The 24,097-nt window shown below is 48.3% G+C and overlaps 1 protein-coding gene across 1 annotated transcript in view; it reads left to right on the top strand.

Annotated features, from left to right (window-relative positions):
• The window catches only part of Slc7a1 (solute carrier family 7 member 1), a 72,903-nt gene that overhangs the window by 15,118 nt on the left and 33,688 nt on the right, over positions 1-24,097 (top strand). Inside the window, exon 2 of the mRNA XM_021162329.3 lies at positions 19,466-19,555. The gene's annotated coding sequence lies outside the window, so the exon portion shown is untranslated. The remainder of the gene's footprint in view (positions 1-19,465; positions 19,556-24,097) is intronic.

Below are 24,097 nucleotides of genomic sequence, written 5' to 3'. Positions count from 1 at the left end.
TCCCCAGGAGCTGCAGAAGTCAGCGTTCCTATCAGGCCGGACCGTGCTTTGAAATAAATTAAAAAAAAAAAAAAAAAGCAAAGAAAAGCAAAATAAGACTTTGCATGACTGATTGTGTGGGAAGGAAAGTGGGAGTGGCCCTGATGATTGGCAGATCTCTGGCCCGCAAGGACCAAGGTATTTTGGAGTTTGTCAGGAGTCTTTGGACAAGGCTGTCATGAGACCCGCCTGCTCACAAAGGTTGCTTTGTGAGCCTCTCCCAAAGCAGGACACTTGGCTGGAGTAGACTTCATTTCCCTGGGGTAGTATTTCTGATGGTCTTGGCTCCCCACACGCAGGCTGCATGGCGGGTGTCGGCAGGGAGGAACTGGGTATGCTCGGGTCCCAGCTGTTGTCTGATTTAGAGATGCCTCCTGGGAAAATCCGTACTCTAGAGTATTTCCTTCTTCCATGAGTGACCTTCATCAAGATGGTGCAGAGTCATGCCTTAGGGGACATCCCTAGGCTACAGTTGGTGTCCCCGTTCTGTAGGTTCCTCCAGAAAGATGCTTTGGTTCCCACGATGGAAGCCTGTAGAAATGGTGCCTTGACCCTGACGGGAGGAAGTACAGAAGGGCCTGGATTCCAGCCAGACCCTCAGATGCAGTTGCAGACAAGAAGCCTGAGGCTCAGCCCAGAGCCAAGTCCGCTGGAGGGAAGGTGACCCCTGAGCCGCAGGACCAAGGAACCTTCAGCCCACTTGGCTGTCCATACGCCATGCAGCTAGACACGTCACACCCCCTATGGAGACTTTTATTCATGTTTATTTGTTTGTTTGCTCATGTTTATATAGAGAGATAGTTACCCGTCCGTGTGCTCTGGTTGGATAGTCTTGTAATCTTTCATGCTGATGCTTAAATCGAGGGTGATTCAAAGAGCAGCGGTGTGACCGGCCAACGGGAAAGTGTGAGGTCACCTTTGACTTGGAGCTACCTGGAGAGGAGGACGTAAGGGGACATGGGGTTCTGGCATCAGAGTGACAGAGTTCCAGCTTTGGCCTTGATGTAGATAGAGCACAGGGGTTTGCTTCTTGACCTCTCACACTGTTTTAGTCAGGGTTCCTATTCCTGCACAAACATCATGACCAAGAAGCAAGTTGGGGAGGAAAGGGTTTATTCGGCTTACACTTCCGTACTGCTGTTCATCACCAAAGGAAGTCAGGACTGGAACTCAAGCAGGTCAGAAAGCAGGAGCTGATGCAGAAGCCATGGAGGGATGTTCTTTACTGGCTTGCCTCCTCTGGCTTCCTCAGCCTACTCTCTTATAGAACCCAAGACTGCCAGCCCAGGGATGGTCCCACCCACAAGGGGCCTTTCCCCCTTGATCACTAATTGAGAAAATGCCTTACAGTTGGATCTCATGGAGGCATTTCCTCAACTGAAGCTCCTTTCTCTGTGATAACTCCAGCTGTGTCAAGTTGACACAAAAATAGCCAGTACACACACCATCTTTGGGGTCCTAAGTATAGAGAGGATTTGTAGTAAAAAAAAATATTTTAAAATCCCATCATGGGGTTTCTACCAGCCTTTGGCCATTTATATACCTGAATGAGAGACACACAGCCTTTATATTTTAAAATACGTCTTATGCAGCACAATGGCTGGGTGACTGCCTACCCTCCATGCCCAACCTTAACCCCACCTATGTCTCTTCTGCCCAGCTAATGGCTCTTGGCATCTTTATTCACCAATCATGGTTAACTGGGGGCAGGGTTACTCTCTGGTCTCTGGGGCAACAGTCTTGGGGACCCCAAATTAACATTAGAGTACAAGTAGCATTAGGCCAACCCACTACAGGGATTGCTTTCCAGTTCTTAGCCCATTGCTGTGTGTTTAGCAACTGGACGGACAGACAGGCCATGACCTCCTCTCTCCTGTTTCTCACATCCCTTTTAAAAAGTATCTTTTTTTTAAAAAAATACTTTTAAAATTCATTTTATGTGCAAGTGTTTTGTATGAGTGTGTGTGTGTGTGCATGTGCGCTCTTGGGCACACACATAACAAGTTCATGCTTGGTGCCCTCAGAAGTCAGAGGCAGGCATCAGATCCTCTGGACCTGGAGTTACAGATGACCGTGAGCCACCATGTGGATGCTGGGAATTGAACCCGAGTCCTCTGGAAGGGCAACCAGTGCTCTTGATGGCTGCGCCATCTCTCCAGCGCCTCTATTTCAGTTTGAATGGTGCTTTGGTTGTTTTGAAAGCCTTCCAGGCGCTCTTCCCTCTCCTAGGTTCCCCTGCTAGGGCAGAGACAGGCCTATCTATTTAAAGGGGCAACAAACGGGCCTTCAGAACATTTGCTCCCAGTGTCAACCCTGGTGTCAGAGACAAGGGGCGAATCTGCGGCCCTGAGAAGCAGTGACAGAGGACAAGTGACAGTCCCCAGTTTGGAGAGCGTGCTGCTTGCGTTAACTAGGTCCCCGCTGTTAGAAAATGTCTCGTCTTCACCTGCAGAAAGCTGTGTCCTGCAAGTCCAGGTGCATTCATGCGAGTACAGTGTAAGCTAAGCTTTAATAGCTGGTGAAAATTATTAATAGACATGGGGCCCTGTCTCCGGCCTCACAGCGTAGGCGTGTTGGTATAGGCCGAGAGGAGAGAGGTGGCGGGCAGCTCCTGACTGTGAGCATAGAGATGCATTTGGGATGTCAGCTTTCCAGGCCACCATATGAAAACCTCACTCATTAGTCTGCATGGAGACTCACCTGTCCAGCACGAAACAGCTGTCACAGACACCCGAGAACATAGGACGCAGATTGTGGCTGGTTAGTTTTGTGCCAGCTGGTGTTTGCCAAATCTTTGCTTCATCGTCCTCAGCTCTGTTTGTTCCTATATTCTAAATTCTTTAGGAGACTACACAGTTCATAGTAAGGAAACATGCAGGGGTTGGTGTGGTGGCTCAGCAGGTAAGAGCACTGACTGCTCTTTCAAAGGTCCTGAGTTCAAGATCCAGCAACCACATGGTGGCTCACAACCATCTGTAATGGGATCTGATGCCCTCTTCTGGTGTGTCTAAAGACAGCTACAGTGTACTTAAGTATAATAATGGATGAATCTTTGGGCTGGAGCGATCAGGGACTACGCAAGCAGAGTTGACCAGAGCGAGCTGGGCCAACCCCGGAGTGAGCAGAGAGGTCCTAAAAATTCAATTCCCAGCAACCACCTGAAGGCTCACAACCATCTGTACAGCTACAGTGTGCTCACATACATAAAATAAATAAATAAATCTTTAAAAAAAAAAAAAAGAAACACGCAAAGGTGTCTTTTCTTTTGTCTTTTTGAGACAGGGGGTCTCTCTATTGTGTAGCTCTGGCTGTCTTGGAACTTGCTGTGTAGATCAGACTGGCTTTGAACTCACAGAGATCTGTCTGCCTCTCTGCCTCTCCAATGCTGGCGAGCTAAAGATGTCTTATCTATCTATCTATCTATCTATTTATATATAAATTGAGAGGTGGAACACACCTTTAATCCCAGAACTTCTGGAGAAGCCCCATTTCTGTGAGTTCAAGGCTAGCCTGGTCTACATAGAGAGTTGTCAGGGCTGTACTCTGAGATGTTGTCTCCAGAGAAGAAGGAAAGCAAAACAAATGGAGAATACTCTGGGGCTTGACCACGGTATAAAGCATTATCTCACTTAAAACTCCGTCCTCCTCTAGCCCCCTCCCCCTTTCTCCCCTTCCTCCTTTCCCCTTCGGCACATCACTGTCTCCGTGAGGCGTTGCTGGGAATCCTTCCAACGGAAGATCAAGAGATCTTGGCGTGGGCTGAATAAAAACATAAATACAAAGAAAAATTGAAGTGTCCTTTGATGTTTACTTGGTTGGACACACCTGCTGCCCCAACTTAAAAACCACTGTGCCCTTCAGGTAAAGAGGAAGAGGAGGCAGCTATGACCAGCTTGGGTGGGGGTGGGGATGAGGGGGATGGGGCTGGCCTCCTGCTTTGCTCTTCCTTTATCTCCGAGGATCTTACTCCTCAGGTATGGTGAGCAGGAGTTCTGTTTGTTTGGTTTTTTTATTTATAGGTGCTTGGGGTTTGTACTGCAGATAAACCTTAGCAAGAACGTAATTCTTCCAGGAGTCCTTGGAGGTGGGTTAACTTATAGTTTGTCAGGTGTCGTGTTTCCAGACCTCCCCTCCTAAGGAGCCCAGCATCCATTCCTGTGTTCATTACGGCAGCAGGTGTTGGTGAAGAGTCTGTGACTGTTGGTCACCACCAGCTTGACTGGACCTCGAATCACCTAAGAGACATGTACTCGTGAAGGGCATTTATTTCTGGGAAGGTTTAGCTGCTGAGGGAAGACTCACCCTAGATGTGGGTGGCAGCATCCTGTGACCTGGGGTCCTGACTGAATAACTGGGAAAGAAAGGACGAGGTAGCTCTGAGATTAAGGACACTGTTGGTGGTGCCTGCACTCAGGAGGCAGAGGCAGGTGGATATCCGTGGGTTCGAGGCCAGCCTGGTCTTCAAACTTGAGTTCCAGGACAGCCAGAGCTGCTACACACAGAGAAACCCTGTCTTGAAAAACCACCAAAAAAAAAAAAAAAAAAAAGCACTGGTCGCTTGCTCTTGCAGAGGACCTGGGTTCAATTCCCAGCTCCTACACAGCAGTTCATAAAGGTCTGTAACTCCAGTTCCAGTGGTCCAACACCCTCTGCTGGCCTCCACAGGCATTGCATGCACAGGGTGCCCAGACATACTCAGGCCAAACACATAAAATACAATTAAAATGCTCTTTGCCTCCCAGCTATGGACTCTGACCCTCACCTTCCATTCTTGCCACCATGGCTTCCCCACTATGATGAACTGCACCCCCAAGTCATGTGCCAAAAAACCATTCATCCTTAAATTGCTTCCATTAGGGGATTTTTGTCAGTGATGAGGAAAAATCAGCGATACAGTGCCCCAAGGTGACGCTCTTAGCTAGCAAATGTCTGCCCCTGGTGGCCATACGTCCTTCTCGGGGGTTCTGTGGATAACTGTGATAACACAAGCAGTTGGTGTGCACCCCATTTCCGTAGATCAAGTGAGCTCTCGGGAGTGACACATTGTGGCAATGACTTTCATCCCTTTAAACACGCAGCCGATGCATGGTGGCAACCTTTCTTAGCTCCTTTTTCTGATCCACCCTCCTTTGCTTTGCCCCTACCCTCCTTTGTGTTTCTGAAGTAATTTGTGTGATTGGCTATTCCTTCCTGGGCTGATTCGCTAGGCTCCTCTACCAGGTGTGTAGCGCCTCCCTCCAGCCCCACCAGTTAAAAGAGGAAGCTGTTGGTCACTCTCTTGATCTGGGGAACGTGCCTTTGCAGGAGGCAGCTGCCACCGCCGGCTCAGGGTCTAGGCCTCGCAAGGTGGAGTGAGACCAGGGCTGCCAACAACATACATCAAGTTAAAATACTAGGTGCCCAGTTAAATTTGTGGTGACTATATTTTTCATATCTCCCCCAACCCCTCCTTGACAACAGTTGGTTAAGTAAAGCCCAGTATGCTTACTACCACCTAGAACCTAGAATAACTTTAGTGATTTGGGAGTTTTCTTTTTAGTTACACTTGGAACATAATGATGCTACATTCAGGGCATAGTTACCTTAGACTTATGCTTAAAAAAAAAAAATCCCATTACAGATGGTTGTGAGCCACCACGTGGTTGCTGAGAATTGAACTCAGGACCTCTGGAAGAGCAGTTGGTGCTCTTAACCACTGAGCCATCTCTCCAGCGCCTCTCCTCTGGAAGATCTCTTGGTGTTCAAACTCAGAGGAACAGTGTTTTGAAAGACAGGTCCAAAATACATGGGTGCCTGAGCAGAGTGTGGGGTGTTTACATTAGTGAGGGATTTAGAGCTTGTTGCCTGGTAACGTCTTTCCAGGAAAGGCTCAGCAGCACCTTCCAGATACCACAGGATGTGTGTGGACCATGGTCAAAGTCATGGACCATGGTCAAGGGCATGGAGCATCCTGGAAGCACTGCCAGGGTGAATGTCACTGTTGGGGGTGGAAGGCGGGCACAAAGTGGCTGTCTTAGTCAGGGTTTCTATTCCTGCATAAACATCATGACCAAGAAGCAAGTTGGGGAGGAAAGGGTTTATTCAGCTTACACTTCCACATTGCTGTTCATCACCAAAGGAAGTCAGGACTGAGGTCAGGAAGCAGGAGCTGATGCAGAGGCCATGGAGGGATGTTACTTACTGGCTTGCCTCCCCTGGCTTGCTCAGCTTGCTCTCTTATAGAACCCAGGACTGCCAGCCCAGGGATGGCACCACCCACAAGGGGCCCTCCCTGCTTGATCACTAATAGAGAAAATGCCCCACAGCTGGATCTCATGGAGGCATTTCCTCAAGGGAGGCTCCTTTCTCTGTGATAACTCCAGCTGTGTCAAGTTGACACACGAAACCAGCCAGCACAGTGGCATTACCTCTGTTATTTCAGTAGAAAAGCCTTTAGTGGACTTCCAGCTTTGTCCTCTGAGGATTTCGTTGGCCAGTGTCTCACTTGGAGCAGTCCTTTGGCTTGGGTCTTTTGCTCTGCTTGATGGTCTGGAAGTGCCGAGAGCAGCCTCCTCCGGTTGCCAGGTCAAGGATTTAGCGTGTTTGATCTCCTCGGTAGCTTTTATTACTATCTTTCCATCGATCTCTAGATTATAATCCAGAACAAAGAGGGTTGTGGAAGGAGTCCAGATGGCAGAACCACATGTTTTACTTAGGTATTGCATCAGTTCAAAACGCAGTACTTCCTGACTGGCCTGGAACTTGAAATATAGACCAGGCTGGTCTTGAACTCAGAGATTCACCTGCCTCTGCCTCCAGTACACTGGGATTAAAGGTATGCGCTAGTATGCCCCGCAAACATAATTGTTTCTACATCCAAATTTAGAATTCCTATCAGCCATCCAGACTAGCGCTCTGAGGGATTAATCTATAACTCATCTCTGCTTTCTGTGCGTCACACGCAGTAACTGCTCACATGTATTGTGGAGAGGACCTCCCTCTTGGGGTTTGCACCTCTTATTCTATTGGTGAAGAAAATCTAGTAAGTTATCATGGGTGAAGGTTCCTGGCTCTTCTTGTGTGGACCCCAGGACCTACGCTGGCTCACTGGGACAGGTGTGACGGAGGTAGGGTTGGGTGCCAGATGGCAGGCTTAGGCACGTTCTGGAGTCTGCAGGCAGCTGCCGTGCCTGGTCCACCCACCTGAGCCTAGGTCCAGACCTGTCACAGCCTCCGGGCTGAGCCGTGGGTGCCTTCCTGGCTGTTGGCCACCTGTCGTCTTTTCTGGTGACATTTCACTTTGACTTTTCCTTTGAAGAGGTTTCTGAAGCAAGATTGCCCCATGTAAAGGTCAGAAAAAAAAAAAAAAAGATCCGTTAACAGAAATATAAGTTAAAAGGCAGGAAGTGAAGTGGCTTTATACAATTAGGTTGGAGAGGATGGGTTTTTTTTTTAAAGTGTCCTTGAAATGATTCTTTAATTCTTTAGTCATTTTTCTTTAGACTCATAAAGCAGGATGTGGAAAACAAACATTTCTATTCAGTGTATACACACTTTGGCAAAACAAATAACGAGGCTTTTGAGCATCCAGACCTCCTGGGCAGAGGAAAGTCGAATCTCTTGGTTGGGCATTTTTTTTTAATTATTTTTTTTTTATTTTTATTTTTTTGCCTAAGTTCAGACCAGAAAAATGGCCTCATGGTGGAGTAGGCAGAGCCCAGGCACTTTGCAGGTTTGTGTGAATCTGGGGTGTGTGCACATGCGTGTAGAAATGTAGCTGTTGGCCACCTTCCTCAGCCACTCTCTATCCTTTTATTTTCTTGAGACAGAGTCTTACCACATAGCCCTGGCTGGCCTGAGACTTTACCATAGACCAGGCTGATTGCAAGCAGGGAGGTCGGCATGTCCCTACCTCCTCAGTGCTGGGACTAAAGGTGTGTGTTACCGCTGTCCAGCTCCACCCAATGAGGCTGCCTGACCAGTGAGCTCCTGGGTCTTCCTGTCTCTCCAGCATTGGCTTTTACAGATTGGGGGTTGAGCTCAGTTCCATGAGCTTGTGTGACAAGCTGAGATTCACGATGGCAAGAGCCATGCCTTCTTGAACACAGACCAGGCCTCTGTTTTACTCTGTAGAGACGGGGCACCCGAATGTTTAAATATTTTAAAATGAAAATTTGGACCAGGCTGGCCTCAAATTCACAGAGGTCCTCCTGCCTCTGGCTAAAGGCATGTGCCATGATGCTTGCTTGGTTTTATGTGTATGGGGGTTTTGCCTGCATGTGTGCCTCCGCTGCATTTGTTCAGTGCCCCCAGTGGCCAGAAGAGGGCGTCATATTCCCTGGAAGTGGAGTTACAGATGATTGTGAGCCACCATGTGGGTGCTGCGAACCGAACCCAGGTCCTCTGCGAGAGCGGCCAGAGCTCTAACCACTTAGCCATCTCTTCAGTTCCAGGAGTTTAGTTTTTAAGCTTTATATTTGTATAGTGACACTACAACTACAAAATACTCTTGTGCTACAGAAGTAATGTGGGCTACTCAGTCATCACAGCACGTTATAAGTTGGCTGTTAATCAGGTCCCCCACAAGTTAAGGAGTGAGTGACATGGTAAAGGACGGCGCTGATGTCATGCAGAGCATACTCTGGCGTGGAAACCTCTTCAAATGGGGAAGAGAACTAGGAACCCGGAGGATTCCCGCAGATTTTGACTTCCACTCAATCCTTGTTATTATTATGTCAAGATATATGGGTTTGAATATCTTGCCAGCATGGGGGTCTGGAGAGATGGCGCCGTGGTTTGGAACAATTACCGTTCTTCTAGAGGACCTGTGTTGAGTTCCCAGCACCCACACCGCATGCTATACAACAGTCTGCAACTCCAGCCTTGGTGGAGATCCAGCCAACACCTTCGCTCTCTCCCCAAGGGCACCTGTACTCACGCGGGACATCCATGTAACTAATTATTTGTTTTGCTAGCTAACTTGTAGCACTTGGTTGTAACCGCTAGGCAGCCCAGGTATCTGGGGACCTCGTTAGTAGTCTGGTGGAATTTGGAAGTGACCTCCTGGAGGAAGGCTGTTGGGGTTGTCTGAGCCCAGTGGGTGGCGCTGTTCCTCGGGCAGCAGCCGGCATCATTCAGATGAAGGTTTGGGGACTTAGTTTGCTTTGTTGCTGTGAGGAAATGCTGACTTAGGAGAAAAGGGTTTATTTCAATTTACAGGTTGTAATCCATGACTTTAGCTGCTCAGGTGGAGGAGGCGCCGGCTGGCTCCGACCTGAGCAGCTGGCTTCTGAAGGGGCGCCAGAGTGTACCTTAAACACTTTAGTCCTGTGGGCCCTGCCTTTGCCTCCTCTTCCTCTCTTCATGCGTGCTTGCCTGTGCATGTGCGTGTGCGTGTGTGTGTGTGTGTGTGTGTGTGCCCTGGCTGTGAGGGGTGCCCACGGAGGCCAGATGGAGTTGTCAGATTTCCGAAAGCTGGAGTTACAAGGACTGGGAACTTAACTTGGGCCCTCTGGAAGAACAATGTGTGCTCTTAACCACTGTGCCATGACTTCAGCCCCCAAGGTACTCTTTCTTGTCAACTCCTGGAGCAGATCACGGTTAGCATGGATTCTCTAAGTGTTCTGACTGTTGTTCTCCCCCCAAGATGCCCTTAAGCAAGTATTTTTCTTATAACTGATAAGTTCCAAAGTAAATTAGAAAGTAGGCATTGGAGTTTCCAGAGCCCTACCTAAAGGCTCAGCTTTCAGTGTCTCACAGCGAGGAGCTATCTGGCTCCTAGATTGGGTGAGTTCAGTGTCTGACTTCCAGGAATTTAGATACGAATCTCTTGAGCGTTATCCATAGATTTGAGAACATTATTTAAATGATAACAAAAGTCAGATTCCTTTCAGGAGACCTCAGTGATTGCCCGGGAGACGCAGATTGTGTTTTGGGATAGATTAGCTTGGCTTCCACCCTTCCAGGCACTGCATTCTTTATTTCTTGTGTAGCTTTTCGGGACCTTCTCACAATCCCCAACAGCCCGGCACGTGGAATGTCCCTTTTAGGGAGGACTATCCTGTGTGCGGGGTAGCGGTGAGGCACGTGGCTCACGGGGTGCTCACCCCACATCCTTTCTTTGCATTTAGGATTTGTAACAGCCACCCAGCAATTTAACTCCAGGAGAACAAATTACTCGGCAGATCTGTAAAAAGCACAGCAAGGCCTAGGCTTGTCAATGCTTGTCTGATTTCCTGTGGTAATTGCAGGACCAGTACAGACAGACTTCTTAAAGGGCTTCTTAATTCAGACCTGTGGGCTCCAGGCTGCATCCCAAATTCATTTGTCTTTAGGGGTGGTTCCAGACACACCTGTGGGAAGGAACAGACACAGACAGCTGATGCCTCCTGCCAGGATCCATTCCTTAGTATCATATGCACATCCCATAGTATCACAGGAAGTCACCTGGCTTGTGTCTTGTCGGCTGAAAGCCAATGACCATGCCATTTGTGAACATCCTGAACACGCTGTTGTTGTGCAGTTCGCCTCTGCCTCCCTGAGCTGGGCTTGCCTCCAGAGCTTTGCTGTTAAACTTTAAAAAGAAAAGAAAAGAAAAAAAATCTTCCTCACGGTTGCTTCCCCAAGTCATCCCATTTTCTCAGGTCCTGGACCACACACACATACACACCCTAAGAAGAAAGGCTTCCTGCTCTGCCCTCGGTTTGGAGCTGAAGGCCTAGAAACGGTGTATGCGGCTGTATTTAGCAAATGTCTTAGTCTTCCTTAACCTTATTCTGTGCCCTGACGTTTCTCTCTATGCAAGCTGCGAGCTGAGACTGGGTTTTGTATTCCCACCGTAAGAGAACAGCCCAAGCTGCCATGTACGGAGTTCATTTCTTGTTCCTGACTCTCTCAGAGCAGAGTGGCCATTCCGTGTAATAAATGGCCCTGTGAACATGGCATGAGTGCCTACTGGGCTGCAGCAGGAGTCCGCTCATTGATCTGGAGGGGTGGAGGTAGAGTTTAGACTCACAGCAGAACTGAAGTCAGTGGCAGAGGGGCTGCTATTGTGAGCATTTCCAGTTCTCTGCCGGCAGGAGCATTATCTGGCATTATCTGGTTCTCTTATGATGGGATGGATCACTCATAGCCATTCTCTCAGGGTTTTTTTTTTTTTTTCCCAATAGCATCTTAAAATGTCACCCATGTGCTGTGATGTTCATCAGTTTGAGTGAAACTTGGTGTTTTCCAGTGAATACAAGGCTTATCCGCCCATCACAGCGATTCTACAATTTCCATTACTCAACCCTACGTCACCTGCTCGTGTTTGCTCCTCATTCCTCCCCCCTCCCCCCACTCCCCCAGTTCCAGGCAAGCAGTCTGCTCTTTCCGTCTGAATTCCAGACATTTCATACAAACGGACCCGCCCAGGTGTTACCCAAGCCTATCTGTGTTGTTGCCCAGGTCAGTGCCTCATAACTTTTTATAGATGGATAACAGTCCACAGCATGGGACATTTGGGTTGTTTCCACCTTTTGCTATTATAAATTTTGGGGTATACTCCTGTTAGGACACCCTGCACAGTGGGGTTTCCCTTTCGACCCAGGATTAGGCACAAGCCATACCCAAACACCTATTTCCTTTTTAAAATATTATTTATTTATATTTACATGACTACACTGTAGCTGTCTTCAGACACACCAGAAGAGGGCATCAGATCTCATTACAGATGACTGTGAGCCACCATGTGGTTGCTGGGAATTGAACTCAGGACCTCTGGAAGAGCAGTCAGTGCTCTTGACCGCTGAGCCATCTCTCCAGCCCCCACACACCTATTTTCACAGAGATCCTTTACGAAGCAGGAAGGAAGAAAGTCAAGTGGCTGCCCTCTGGCTCAGGAGGAAGCAGCAGCAGCAGACCTCGCAGGTGTCATTGTCAGGGGCGGAGAGGGGAGGGCTGTGCTAGAATGGGCTGGCATGTGGTGGTGTGTTCTGATTGGGCATGTTAATTAGGTGAACCAAAGGGGGCTCTTGATTGCTGGACTCGGATACTTTGATAGCTGGACCTTTGTGGTCAGCCTTGGGAAGAGGAAATGGCCAAATAAGGGAGTAGAAATTCAGTGATTCGGTGACTAGCTTCAGGAATGTAATTTTATCTTTTTTTTTTTTTTTTTTTTTTTTTTTTTTTTTTAGCAAGGAAGAGGGAGTCAGGAAAAGGGCAAGGCCTGCTAGAGCCATCCATGCTGGCTGGAGTCCCTCAATATCTTTGAGTGGAGTTGCTAAGTCATGAGCCAGTTTTGAATTAAACTTCTGTTTAACTGTTTACATCTTCTTTAGGCAGGTGTTCAGATCCCTGCAAGTCTCAAGGCCATCAGGGAAATGATCGGAGCCACCCGAGTGGGGCGAAGAATGAAATGTGGGTCAGCTCCACTTTAGCAGGCACTGGGTCAAAGGTGCACAGAAAGGCCCAGGAAGGGGTGTGGCAAGGCCTGGGAGGATGCTCGGTTTCAAGGCAAGGGATGGTAAGATGATGGGAGATAGCGCGTGATCTGCCTGCAACCTGCCAGGAGAGCCACTGAGCATGTCCCTAGGCCACTGTCCTTCCCAGGCACCACCCCAGGTCACATGCATATGTTGCAGGGAAATATTTAAAAAAAAAAAAATGGAGCCTGCCAACTCTCTGACCCCCGCCAGGCTACGTTCCCACTCCAGTACCGGAACTGGAGGGTCACAGCACTATGTCCCAGCGGAGTCCCGCCAGCTCTGTCTCACATTCCAATAACCAAATAGATCCGTCATCCTTGCGGTTTGATAACACAATACCCAGTACCCTGGTAGAATCATGACTCTTAAAGCTCAGTTAACCAATCAGATTTATGTATCAATAATATCACAATTTACAAGATGCCAATACAATAATTTCAGAGCCAATTGATAATGATAAAAGCTTTATCCCAATATTTCTAACCTTGAGAAATCATAGCTACTTGTGGCTGGTAAATGCCACCCGGGCGCATGTCCAAAACCATCTTGGTTCTTCTCCTCCTACCCAGCCATGCTCCTTCTCTCTGTAACTCTTAGCCCCGCCTCCCTTTTCCCTGTCCAATCAAGGCCTCCCAGTGCCTTAATGTGATTGGACAGGGAAAATCCTGCCCCGCACACTCACAAAAGAGCCCTGTTTTCATCTGCTTGGTTTTCTACCGGTGTATGTGGGTCCTGGCAGTTGGCATCAGCAGATCGTGGGGATAAAGGGCAGTGGAAGGTGATTACTGAGCTGTGTGAGAACATGCAGGTGTAGGGTCAGAGCGTGCCTCTGTTGTTAGGAGAAGCCACATGCAGCTTGAAGACATCCATAAGAGTAGCATAGGGCCTCCAGAGCCGGGCTTCGGCCGCCACACTGCACTCTGCTGGGAGACGCATGCTCTGCCTTTGTCAGGCCTTTTGAGCTGCTCCAGGTTGGATCTTTGAGTCTACCTTTAATTTCCCCCATGTCCTTTCCTTTGCTGATTTGTGTGTGGTTTGTTTTGTTTTGTTTTGTTGTTGTTGGTTTTTTTTTTTTTTTTTTTTGAGACAAGGGTCTAGCATTGTAGCCCAGACTGTCCTCAAACTCTCCATCCTCCTGTCTCAGACTCCTGAGTGCTGGGGTGAGAGGCGTGAGTCATAAAACCTGGTTTTCCAGGCTTACTTCCTTTTACCTGCTCATTTTATTGGTAACTTGTAGTGTGTGTATTGCATCTGTGTGTCCCTCAGTGTGTGTTTTGTATTTGCGGGTGTCAAGACTGGCCCTCTTGGAACTGGAGATGGCTCAGGTTAAGAGCACTGGCTGCTCTTTCAGAGGACCTTGATTCCCAGCAGCTCATAACGGGCTGCAACTCCAGGTCCATGGGATGCAACGCCCTCTTCTGGCCTCTGTGGGTACTGCATGCATGTGGTGCAGAGGCACATGCAGGCAACACACACATAATATAAGGCACAGAGGCAAAATACACACATAAAATGAAAAGAAGAGGAAAGAAAAGAAAACCCACAATAGCAACAACAAAAGAATAGCCTTTTTCTCATCAGACTCTTACCTCTTCGCTGGCCAGGGCTGTATTTTGCAGGCTGGCCAACAGATATGTTGCACGTTCAAATTCAGGGTGGGTGCCACTGTCCCCTCGAGTGCCTCATTAATGAGACAATTCTTTATTTTTTAAAAGACAAATTGTGTAATTAAAAGCTGATTATTCACCCATCAAATGGTTCTTCAGTCAGACTGCAGTATCCCTTTAAATAGTGGCTTCCCCTTGGCTGCATTTATCTGTGTAGCTCATCAGCCGTTTGGCAGAGAGAGCACTGTGCTTGCTGAGTGGGCACTCAGGGCTGAAGGACAGAATGACATGGAGAGAAAGCATTTGTGGGCCCGTGACATTTACTCCAAGAAATCCTCCAAGAATGAATGCATTTATTAAATTAAAAAAAAAAAAAACCTAACAAACTTAACAGATTTCTGTCTATCAGTCAGTCAATCCAGACCGTTATAGGGAGTCCTTGTGTAGCTCTGGCTGGCTTCTGCCTCTGTCTGCTATCTATCAGTCAATCAATCATCTGTCGTGACAGGATCTCACTGTGTAACACAGGCTGGCTTTGAACCTGAGTCTCTTACTGTAGTTGCCGTAGTGCTCAGAGCTTATGGACATGCTCTTTGATTTTTAACCATCTCTTTGTGCTCTGGAGGAGGGAAGATGTTGGGGTTGGAAACATTGTGGCTAAGCTCATTCTGCCTCCCTGGTCATCAGAAGTTGGGACCAGAATTCTCCTCAAATCTCTGCCTCGTCATCCCGTCCCATCATTCTGTATCCGCAGGAGGATTGTCTGTGGGGCTCAGATGAGGGCCTGGTGCATCTTACAGACTTAATATATTGGCTAGCCTATTATTATTATCAGTGGGACCATCACTGATTTAGTTTTGCTGGGCCAGATGTAGAATTAAGAGGTAGCAGAGAGAGAGAGTGTACCAGTGTGGGGAAGGAAGCCCCTGAATGTGAAGTCTGTGTGTCTGTCCTTCCATGTCTCCCCATGCTATGCCCTGGCTCTCTCTTCTGTTATCCCCATGCTTTTGGCTCTGAGTCTGAGCGTTGCTGTTTTTTTAGGAGGCAAGTTAGTTCCTTTACTCTTAAGGGTTCCTGATCTTGTTTTCTTAAAATTATTGGGTGGTAGGTTTATGCTTGTTAGCCAGGAGAGAGGGCTAAGCTTGCCCTCCCCATTCAAACATACCTGATTCCTTGCAGGTAAAAGATGGCTGCCTTGGAAATACTCAGACTCATGGTGAGAAGCATATGAGTGTGGATGTAGTACCTGCAGAAACCAGAAGAGGGCACCAGATCTCCGGGACTGGAGTTACAATTGTGAGAGAGCCACCATGTGGGTGCTGGGAACTGAAGCCAGGTCCTCTGCAAGAGCAGCCAGTGCGCATTACCTCTGAGCCATCTCTCCAGCCCCATAAGAGGACTTTTAAATACTATGTCAGTGGAGCCCGAACTTAATATGGAGTCACTTTTTGTGAGCCTCGTACATCTATGACATAGAAACCATATACCCAGCCAGGAACTTAGAAGCCACCTGGCAGACCTGTAGGGCAGAGTGGGCACCTAGCAATCTTAATTCTACAGACCTTGCCCAATGTCTGTCTACAGAGAGACTCATTACTGAGCTGGCACCTCTGTTCACACTTCATCTTTCTATGCTTCGAGATGTTTGCTTCCTCCCTCCCTCCCTCCCTCCCTCCCTCTCTCTCTCTCTCTTTCTTTCTTTCTTTCTTTCTTTCTTTCTTTCTTTCTTTCTTTCTTTCTTTCTTTCTTTCTTAAGATTTATTTATTTTATGTATGCAAGTACACTGTAGCTGTCTTCAGACACACCAGAAGAGGGCATCAGAACCCGTTACAGATGGTTGCGATCCACCATGTGGTTGCTGGGACTTGAACTCAGGACCTCTAGAAGAGCAGCCAGTGCTCTTAACCGCCGAGCCATTTCGCCAGCCTTGTTTCCTCTTTCATGGTTTAGGGACAGCCAGGTTTCTCACTGGATGCAGCGACGAGGTTTTGGATTCCTGGGAATACAAGCTCTCTTGCAGATCTTATCTGTACTTTCCTTGTCTTGGAATTTAGGTGATAGAGCACTTCTCCAACCGCGTGGTTTCTCCACTGCCCAGTGTACGTTGTAGGTTGCTTAGTAACAACATCCTTGGCCTCCCAGCTACTTAACTGATATTCCTTAGTGTGGCAACTGAAGAGGTCTACAGACCAGTGGTTCTCAACCTGTGGGCTGAGACCTGGTGTGTGTGTGTGTGTGTGTGTGTTTGTATGTGTGTAAGCACCCTTTCACAGGGGTTGCCTAAGACCATCTGAAAACACAAATATATTTACATTTTAATTCATAACAATAGCAAAAATCACAGTTATGAAGAAGCAAATGATATAAATTTAATGGTTGGGGGTTCACCACATCATGAGGAACTATATTTAAGGGTCACAGTATTTGGGAGGTTGCTCTAGACATCTCCAGATGTATGGCGGGGGTGGGTGGGTAGGGGGTACAGATCAACGCCTCCACCCCTACCCCAGCTTCTTCAGTTTGGAGCCGTCATTTGCTTTCTGTCCATGGGTAAGACCTTCATTGGCCTTCTTCAGTGTTCAGCGTTGAGGGGCGAGGTAGCCTTTGTCTCAAGGTTTTTGTTCCTTGAAGGATGAATCATCGAATTTTGAGCCCAGTGATCTTGGCACAGAATGGGTGGGGTGATTTAATGAATGAAAGGCTAAGGCTAGACAGAGTCAATTAACCTGGACCCATGGGGGTTCTCAAGAGAGTCTGGGGGTTCTCAGAGAGACTGAACCACCAACCAAAGAGCATGCATGGGCTGGACTGAGGCCCCCAGCACACAGGGCTGCCTTGTCTGGCCACAGTGGGAGAGGATGCATCTAACCCCACAGAGACTTGATGTGCTAGGGTGGAGGGATATCTAGGGGAGGACCCACCCTCTCAGAGGAGAAAAGGAGGGGGCATGGGAGGGGGGACTGGGAGAGAGGACAGCATTTGGGATGTAAATAAGTAAATAAAGAAATAATATATAGAAAGGCTGAGGCTAGGGCATGTATCTAACCATTCTTTGTTGACCATGTTTCCTTTTGAGATTTTAAATTTCAACCCCACCCACCCACCCACCCGCCCATCCATCCATCCAAATTTGCTCTTGTAGAACCTCTGGATGTATTTGTCTAGGTAGTGTCTCTGAGAGAACTTTTTTATTTCAATTTTACTGCAGCCAAAGGGGAGTGGATAGAAACACGTAGCTGTCCTTGTTTGAGGTGAGTAGATAGAAACACGTAGCTGTCCTTGTTTGCTTTCTGTTGCTGTGAAGAAACACGGGTCACGAGCAACTGTGGGAGGACACAGGTCTGTTTCATCTTACTGGTTACAGTCCGTCCTCGAGAGAAGCCCAGGCAGGGACTGAAGTAGAAACCAGGGGACACTGCGTCCTGGCTTAGCTCCTGGCTTGATCAGCTAGCTTTCTTCTACAGCAGAAACAGGAGAGGAGCTAAACTCCCCACTCCTGGCTCCACAGCACAAGAGAGAGGAAGGGCTTGCATCTGCTGTCTTCTTCAAGGATCTGCCTTCGATGGCCGTTTGTATCCCACTGTCTCCCTCAAAGACCTGCTCAGTGGCCTAACCTCCCCTCACTAGACCCCACCCCTTAAAAGTTCTACAAGCTCCCAGTAGCCTATAGGATGAGGAATGACCCTTACCATAGGGTCCCCTGGGGGACATTTAAGGTGGAAACTATAGCATAAGGTGTCAAGAAGGGTGGAGGGGATTCTGCTAGGTTTTGTGATCCACCAGACACTTTCAGGATGGCCACCTCTGGGCAGGAAGGTCGTGAGAGTCAGTGGTGAGAGAGGACCAGAGTGAGCGACACGCAGGGGACACGCAGGACAATTGTATTCACAGACTCAAAGGCTGCTGTGGCTGCCTGCACAAGATCTAGCCAAGCATCACTGAAGGGGTTGGGTTCACCAGCCCTTACCTCGACCTGGGGAACCACATGGGCAGTTGATGGCTTCTGAGGGAGGGTGAATCAGGTTTCATTTAGGGTGTGGCCCATCCTAGGTCAGCCACCCTCTAATGGATGGCCCCACGCCCAGGAGTATATGGGAAGCAAAACTTGGGGTTGGTGGGTTCTTTTTAAAAATGGGTGTGTGGGGTAATGGAGGAGTTGGGTATGAAATTCTCAAGAAATGTTTAAAAGAAAAAGAATGGAATCTTTGGCGTGCCTGTCAGCATAGTCTCAAAATGGCTAATGGTCAGCATAGCTCTGTGTGTTTGTGTGTGTGTGTGTGTGTGTGTGTGTGTCTGTACTCTAGGTGCTTTTGCTGAGTTCCTGTCTCTATTCAATGTAACTTCTGACTTCTTTTGACTTATACATTGGGCAGGGGGGCAAGCTTGCTAATACTTGCAGAGCATACTCCCCCTGGGCGGGCCAGGCGTCTACTGTTGATAGAACACAGCCTCAGGTACAACCTCACAGGTCCACAGGCCTCCTCACCCCTGAAGGCCTTGAAGGGTGGAGATTTCATGCTGCCTGCTTTACTATGAGATAATTGGTGCTGAGTTCCTCATGGATTAGGTGTATGGGATTTTCATTATTCTGCTTTTAACGAAGGAATTTGCAAGTCTGGCAAGTTAGAATGAGTCCGCTGGAGCCTTCCTTGGATTAGGGAAAAGCGGTCCTAATGAATTTACTCTCTATGCATTCCAGGCCACTAATCCCAATAGGTTCACCTTGGATTAATGGATAGCATGCGGATTTTTCCTTCTCTTCCATTTAGCATTAAATGTTTTACATTCTACAGCAGGAATGTGTGACCAAAGCAAGCGCCCCCAAACAGCTACTTAAGAGTCCCGTGCTCAACCTTGTCTCTTCTCAGTCTTGGGGGTTGACCCCAGGGCCGTTTGCATGCTTGGTGGGTACAACCCCACACTCCACAGTCACCTACCTTCCTTAGCGTTTGCATCCGTTGCGTTTGGATATGACGCCATTGGTGGGATCTGAAATCATCTTGTGAGGGCTTTTAAATCCTGAGACTCGGGGTGTTTTACATTTTGACTCCAGTGCAGTCCTGTTCCACGGATATCTGCAGACAGTGTTGGCATGTTGCAATGTGCCATTTAAAAAAAAAAAAAAAGTCGTGAGGCCAGAGAGATGTCTCAGCAGTCACAGGCATGAGATGCCCTGGCAGAAAATGGAGAGTGACTCCCAAACCTCCCTGCCACCCCATGCTTAGCCCCATCAGTGCCCACCCGTGGACTCCTTCAGTGATGGCGACCTGCTTCCTGCAGCAGGGTTAAGTGGAATCATTCCTCCCCTGACAGCTCCGATGTGGAGGCTCTGATGTCCAAACACAGTGTGACAGCCCTCTCTCTCTGCCTTGCAGGAGCCTGAAGCTACTGTGGACTCTGCTGTGGCATCTTGGTCCCCAGGTGCGGATCTTTCTCAGTGAGAAGTCCCACAAGTCTTACAGCAGGTACTGTACGCCCGTTGGCACCCCAGGACATTTTTGCATTAGAACATTATCATTCATTTCAACCTTACCTAACCGATAGCCTTAGCCCTCCGTGCTCTTGGTGGACGTGGTAAGCAAGTGCTCTGCCTAAGCCGAGCCTTGCGCTCTTTTTAAAATTCCCAGCGCTTGTTCTTTTTTAGACTCGACAGTTCTAAACAGAGCGTGTGATGGGGGTGTGGGAGGGGAGAGGTCAAGGCTGGCCAGTGAGATTGTTTGGCTTTTTCTTTTTAAATAAAAGTAGCTCACTTAAAAAAAACAAAACAAAACAAAACAAAAAAACCCATCTGATTCTTTTTTTTTTTTTAAGATTTATTTATTTATTTATTACATGTAAGTACACCGTAGCTGTCTTCAGACACTCCAGAAGAGGGAGTCAGATCTCGTTACGGATGGTTGTGAGCCACCATGTGGTTGCTGGGATTTGAACTCCAGACCTTCGGAAGAGCAGTCGGGTGCTCTTACCCACTGAGCCATCTCACCAGCCCCCCATCTGATTCTTATGTTTGGGTTCTGCATAGGAAATGATGTCATGGAGAATATACTTTTAAAATCTCTTGTTGTAGCTGAGTGTGGTGATGCACTTGGGAGGCAGAGACAGGCGGTCTATGTAGTGGGGCCAGTCTGGTCTACATATTGAGTCTAGCCTGGTTTACATATTGAGCCTAGCCTGGTCTATATAACAAGTTCCAGGACAGCCTGGGCTACATAGATCCTGTCTTTAATAATTTATAAAATAAATACATTAGTTAATAAAACAAAATATAAATACGTGTGGGAAAGTCACTGCTTTAGCTATTGTCTATGAAGTTAAAAAGGATCACTGGCTGTGGAGAGTCCATTGTTATGGTGTGTTATCATCAGAAAACACTGAAGGGTAAAGCTTTCAGTATGGCTAGCGAGCAGGTGGTGCACAGGTTGGGGGGTGAGGAGGTGTGTGTGCATGTGTGTGTGTGTGTGTGTGTGTGTGTGTGCAGTGAACCTCACACATTCTTACAGTCATTTATGGCTGTTCACAGCCTTGGTTCTGTCTGTGCTGTGTTAAGAAAGCCCACATGATCGGGTTCGGCAGACCACACGCGTCCTTAGTCAGAAGGCCACTCGTGGGAGCCACAGCCTGGGACCTATGTCACATGTGAGTGACTGTGCAAGCGGCCTTTCAGTGAGAATTAAGAGGGAAGGAGGAAGGGGCCAGGGAGGGCAGCTCTGCAGGGAGGATCAGGCTACACGAAGTACCTGTTGATGAAGTCCCTGCTGTGGCCTCCGTGATGTCAGGGGACAGGGATGGAGGTGCAGAATGTCCAGGTGTTCCTTCCTGAAGCCTAGAGAGATTAAACGAGGAGATAGGGATGGTGTTCTGCCTGGGTCTGAGCTGGGGCAACCCTGGTCTCAGTGCTTACGTAATCAAACGAGAAGCAGCTCCTTCGGGAGCTTTATCTGCTGGCCCCAGTCACACGTGTTTCTGCTTCCCTAATGGCCCAGTGGCCAGCAGCCTCCTCATTACCCAACAGGAGGGTGTTGACAGCCAGAGGAGCCCTGGGCTTGGGAAATGCTGTGCCAAAGTATAGGGCAGTCATCGTTTGATCCTCAGTCCCACGTCCTGAGCAACGCCTCTACTCGGAATTCACAGCTAAAACCAACAGGCCAGCTCGCCACCATCCTTTCTCAGGATAAGAGAGACAGGCCAGGTGATAGTGTCTGTGGCACATCGCCAGGAGGCCTTCCTGTCTTGGCCAGCCATGTTTATGCCTCTTATTTCGTCATATCCAGCATGGGGTGTCTTCATGGAGTCTGATTGTTATAAAGTATAGCGCTGTGGCAGCAGAGGGGTGTGTGTGTGTGTGTGTGTGTGCGCGCGCGTGCGCGCACACGCGCCTGGTGGGCCTGTGCCAAGGAGTCCCCCGAAGAAATCATGCATGCTATGCAACAGACCTAATACAAAGGAGGTTTATTTGGGGGAAAGGGAGGGAGTGAGGGTCTGGAGGAGAGGTAGAGGCAGACAGAGCCATGCCATGAGGGCAGAGGAGGAGGGGCAGAAAAGGGGGGAGAGAAAGGGGGGAGAATGAACAAACACAAGAACTAGGGTGATGCCACTCCTGGTGGAGGCAGGTCATGGTGGCAGGTGATGACGTACGGCTGTTGCTGGGTCCCTGGGAGGAGCCTAGCACAATGGCCTGTAAGCTAACATTGCCTCGTCTCCATCCACAGGGCAGGGTTTGTAGTATACAGCAGGCACTCAATAAGTACTTGTGCAGGTGGTTGGATCTGAGCAGTTACTTGCTTTCTTCTTGCCATGGAGATAGAAGCACTGCGTGGCCAGGGCAGTGAGCGGCTCATCTTTTGTGGGATCTGAAATCCTACCTTGACGATGGCCCATCATGGAGACCTTTTTTTTGGAGACAGGGCCTTATTATATAGTCCCGGGTGGCCTGCAGCTCCATCCATATGTAGAGCGGGCTGGCCCCAGACTCAAAGGGATCAACTCAACTCTGCTTCTCAAGTGTTGGGATTAAAGTTTCATTCCTCAATACTTGGCCAGAGACATAATTTTTTGATGTTACTATAGGTAGCGTTTTGTTTTGCTTTTTAAATTTCAGTTTTTATTTATTTATTTATTGCTAGTATCATATGTGTGTGTGTATATATATATATATATATATATATATATACATATATGTGTGTGTGTGTGTGTATAATGTATTGTGATCCATTTCCTTGAGGTGTAGGACTGGGCAGAGCTGCTGGCCAGGAAGTGTGAGTCTACTCAGCCTGGCAATCTGAGGCTTGTTGTCAAGGGGCCTGTCCCAGCATGGCTGCTTGCTCCTACAAACCAGTATGGAGGGGCTACAAACAAGATACAGCCCTGTATGGCTGACCTCCCTGCGGGAGTGACACCCAGCCCATCACCTTGCATATTCTCTGGGTTCCAAGGATGCTTCAAGTCATCCAAGTGGGTGTGGTGGACAACCTCTGGCTGTGTCAGGGTCTCTGGGCCCTGTGTGTGTGGTGGCTGGAGTACACAGCCTTACGGGGAGCATGGTGGCTTCAGCTACTCTTCGGAGTTTGGTTGTATAGAAGAATGTGTTCTAGACTCTTGAAGGACTTCTTCTTTGCTGTAGCAAGCAAGGCGACCTTGAAATAGGTTGTCAGGTGACAGGGGTGGGGGAGAGGGACTATGGTGGATCTTGCTTAAGACATAAGCTGAAATGTCTGGATTCAGCTTTTAGGCGTTCTTTAAAAGGCTAGACATGTAGCTCAGCAGTGGGCGTGTGCTGAGCTCATTCCATCCGTCTCCAGCAACACACACACACACACACACACACACAGCTTTCAAAATAGTAGACAGGACCTATGGCCTTCTTCTCAGATGTAGAACAGACTGTCAGGAAGAAGGAAGCAGGTTCAGCTATTTGGGTCTAAAGCATTTGAGGCAGTGGGTCAAGTTCAGATGCCGGGGTGATGTGACCTTATCACATTAGAATAATTAAAGCGAGCAGTCGACACAGCCACTAACCTATGATAACTAGAATTCACTGCTTATGGACACTGTGCTCTCCCACGGGGCAGGTAGCCTCATTCCTTTAGAATTACTCCAGCGTTCCGGGTGGCTTTCCCTCCCTCCACCTGTCCTGTGGGCTGCTTGGATCTTTGATCGGACAGATAAACATTCCGATCTCCAAAGACCTTTCTGTAACTGGACATTTTCTTCCTGTTCCTGCCTCCCAACGTGTCCACTTATTTATATGCATGTTACACAGGAGGAAACCTTGTGGCAGGGACAAATATGACTACTCGTTTTAAAGACGAGGGCCTGAATGAGTATCTCAGATTATAAGCACTTTCCTTCTGGAGCAAGCCTCTGAGATTCTGGCCGCCAGTGAACTGTGACTTGGAATAGACCAGGTAGACTGACCACAAAATGTGGCATTTCCTGTATAGGGATTACTTGTGCATGACCTCGTCTGCCTAGATAATACCCATGGCAACCAGGGGCGTGGGTTCTGTGTGCCTGAGGGCTCTTTGAAAAGACAGAGCCAGAACAGACAGGTTCTGACATTTGTTTATGCAAAGCTACCTTCGCCAATCAGATTAAAACACTGTACAAGAAGGTGCCAAAGCTGGAGCCTATATACGCCCCAGCCACGGAAGTCACCAGTGGCCAGCCTAGACCCCTCGAGATGTGGTTCCTCCCAGCCCTCCAGCTTATTCTCCTTGGCCTCTGACCAGCAGCGTGGTTTCAATTGTCTGTTGCCCCGTGTGCCAACCGCAGCTGCAGGTGTGCGCTGTTTCTACCCAGTACCTGCTGGAAAGTAAGCCTCACCATGTCCCTTATAGTATACGTATGCAGAAATGTGTGATTGGAAATGCCCTACCTCTCACCCCACCCCTAATGCTCTCCCCGTCTCTAAATTATTCCTTTTCCCCACATCTAATCTTTAGAGTTCATGTTGGCTCTTCCAGCATGGGTTAGAGTGAAGCCCCAGAGAAAAATACCTGAAATCCCAG

This window comes from Mus caroli, unplaced genomic scaffold (genome assembly GCF_978045245.1).
Source record: "Mus caroli unplaced genomic scaffold, Mus_caroli_1 scaffold_4, whole genome shotgun sequence".
Classification (NCBI taxonomy): domain Eukaryota; kingdom Metazoa; phylum Chordata; class Mammalia; order Rodentia; family Muridae; genus Mus; species Mus caroli.
The sequence above is the reverse complement of the archived record's forward strand: the minus strand, read 5'-3'. Positions and strand labels throughout refer to the sequence as shown.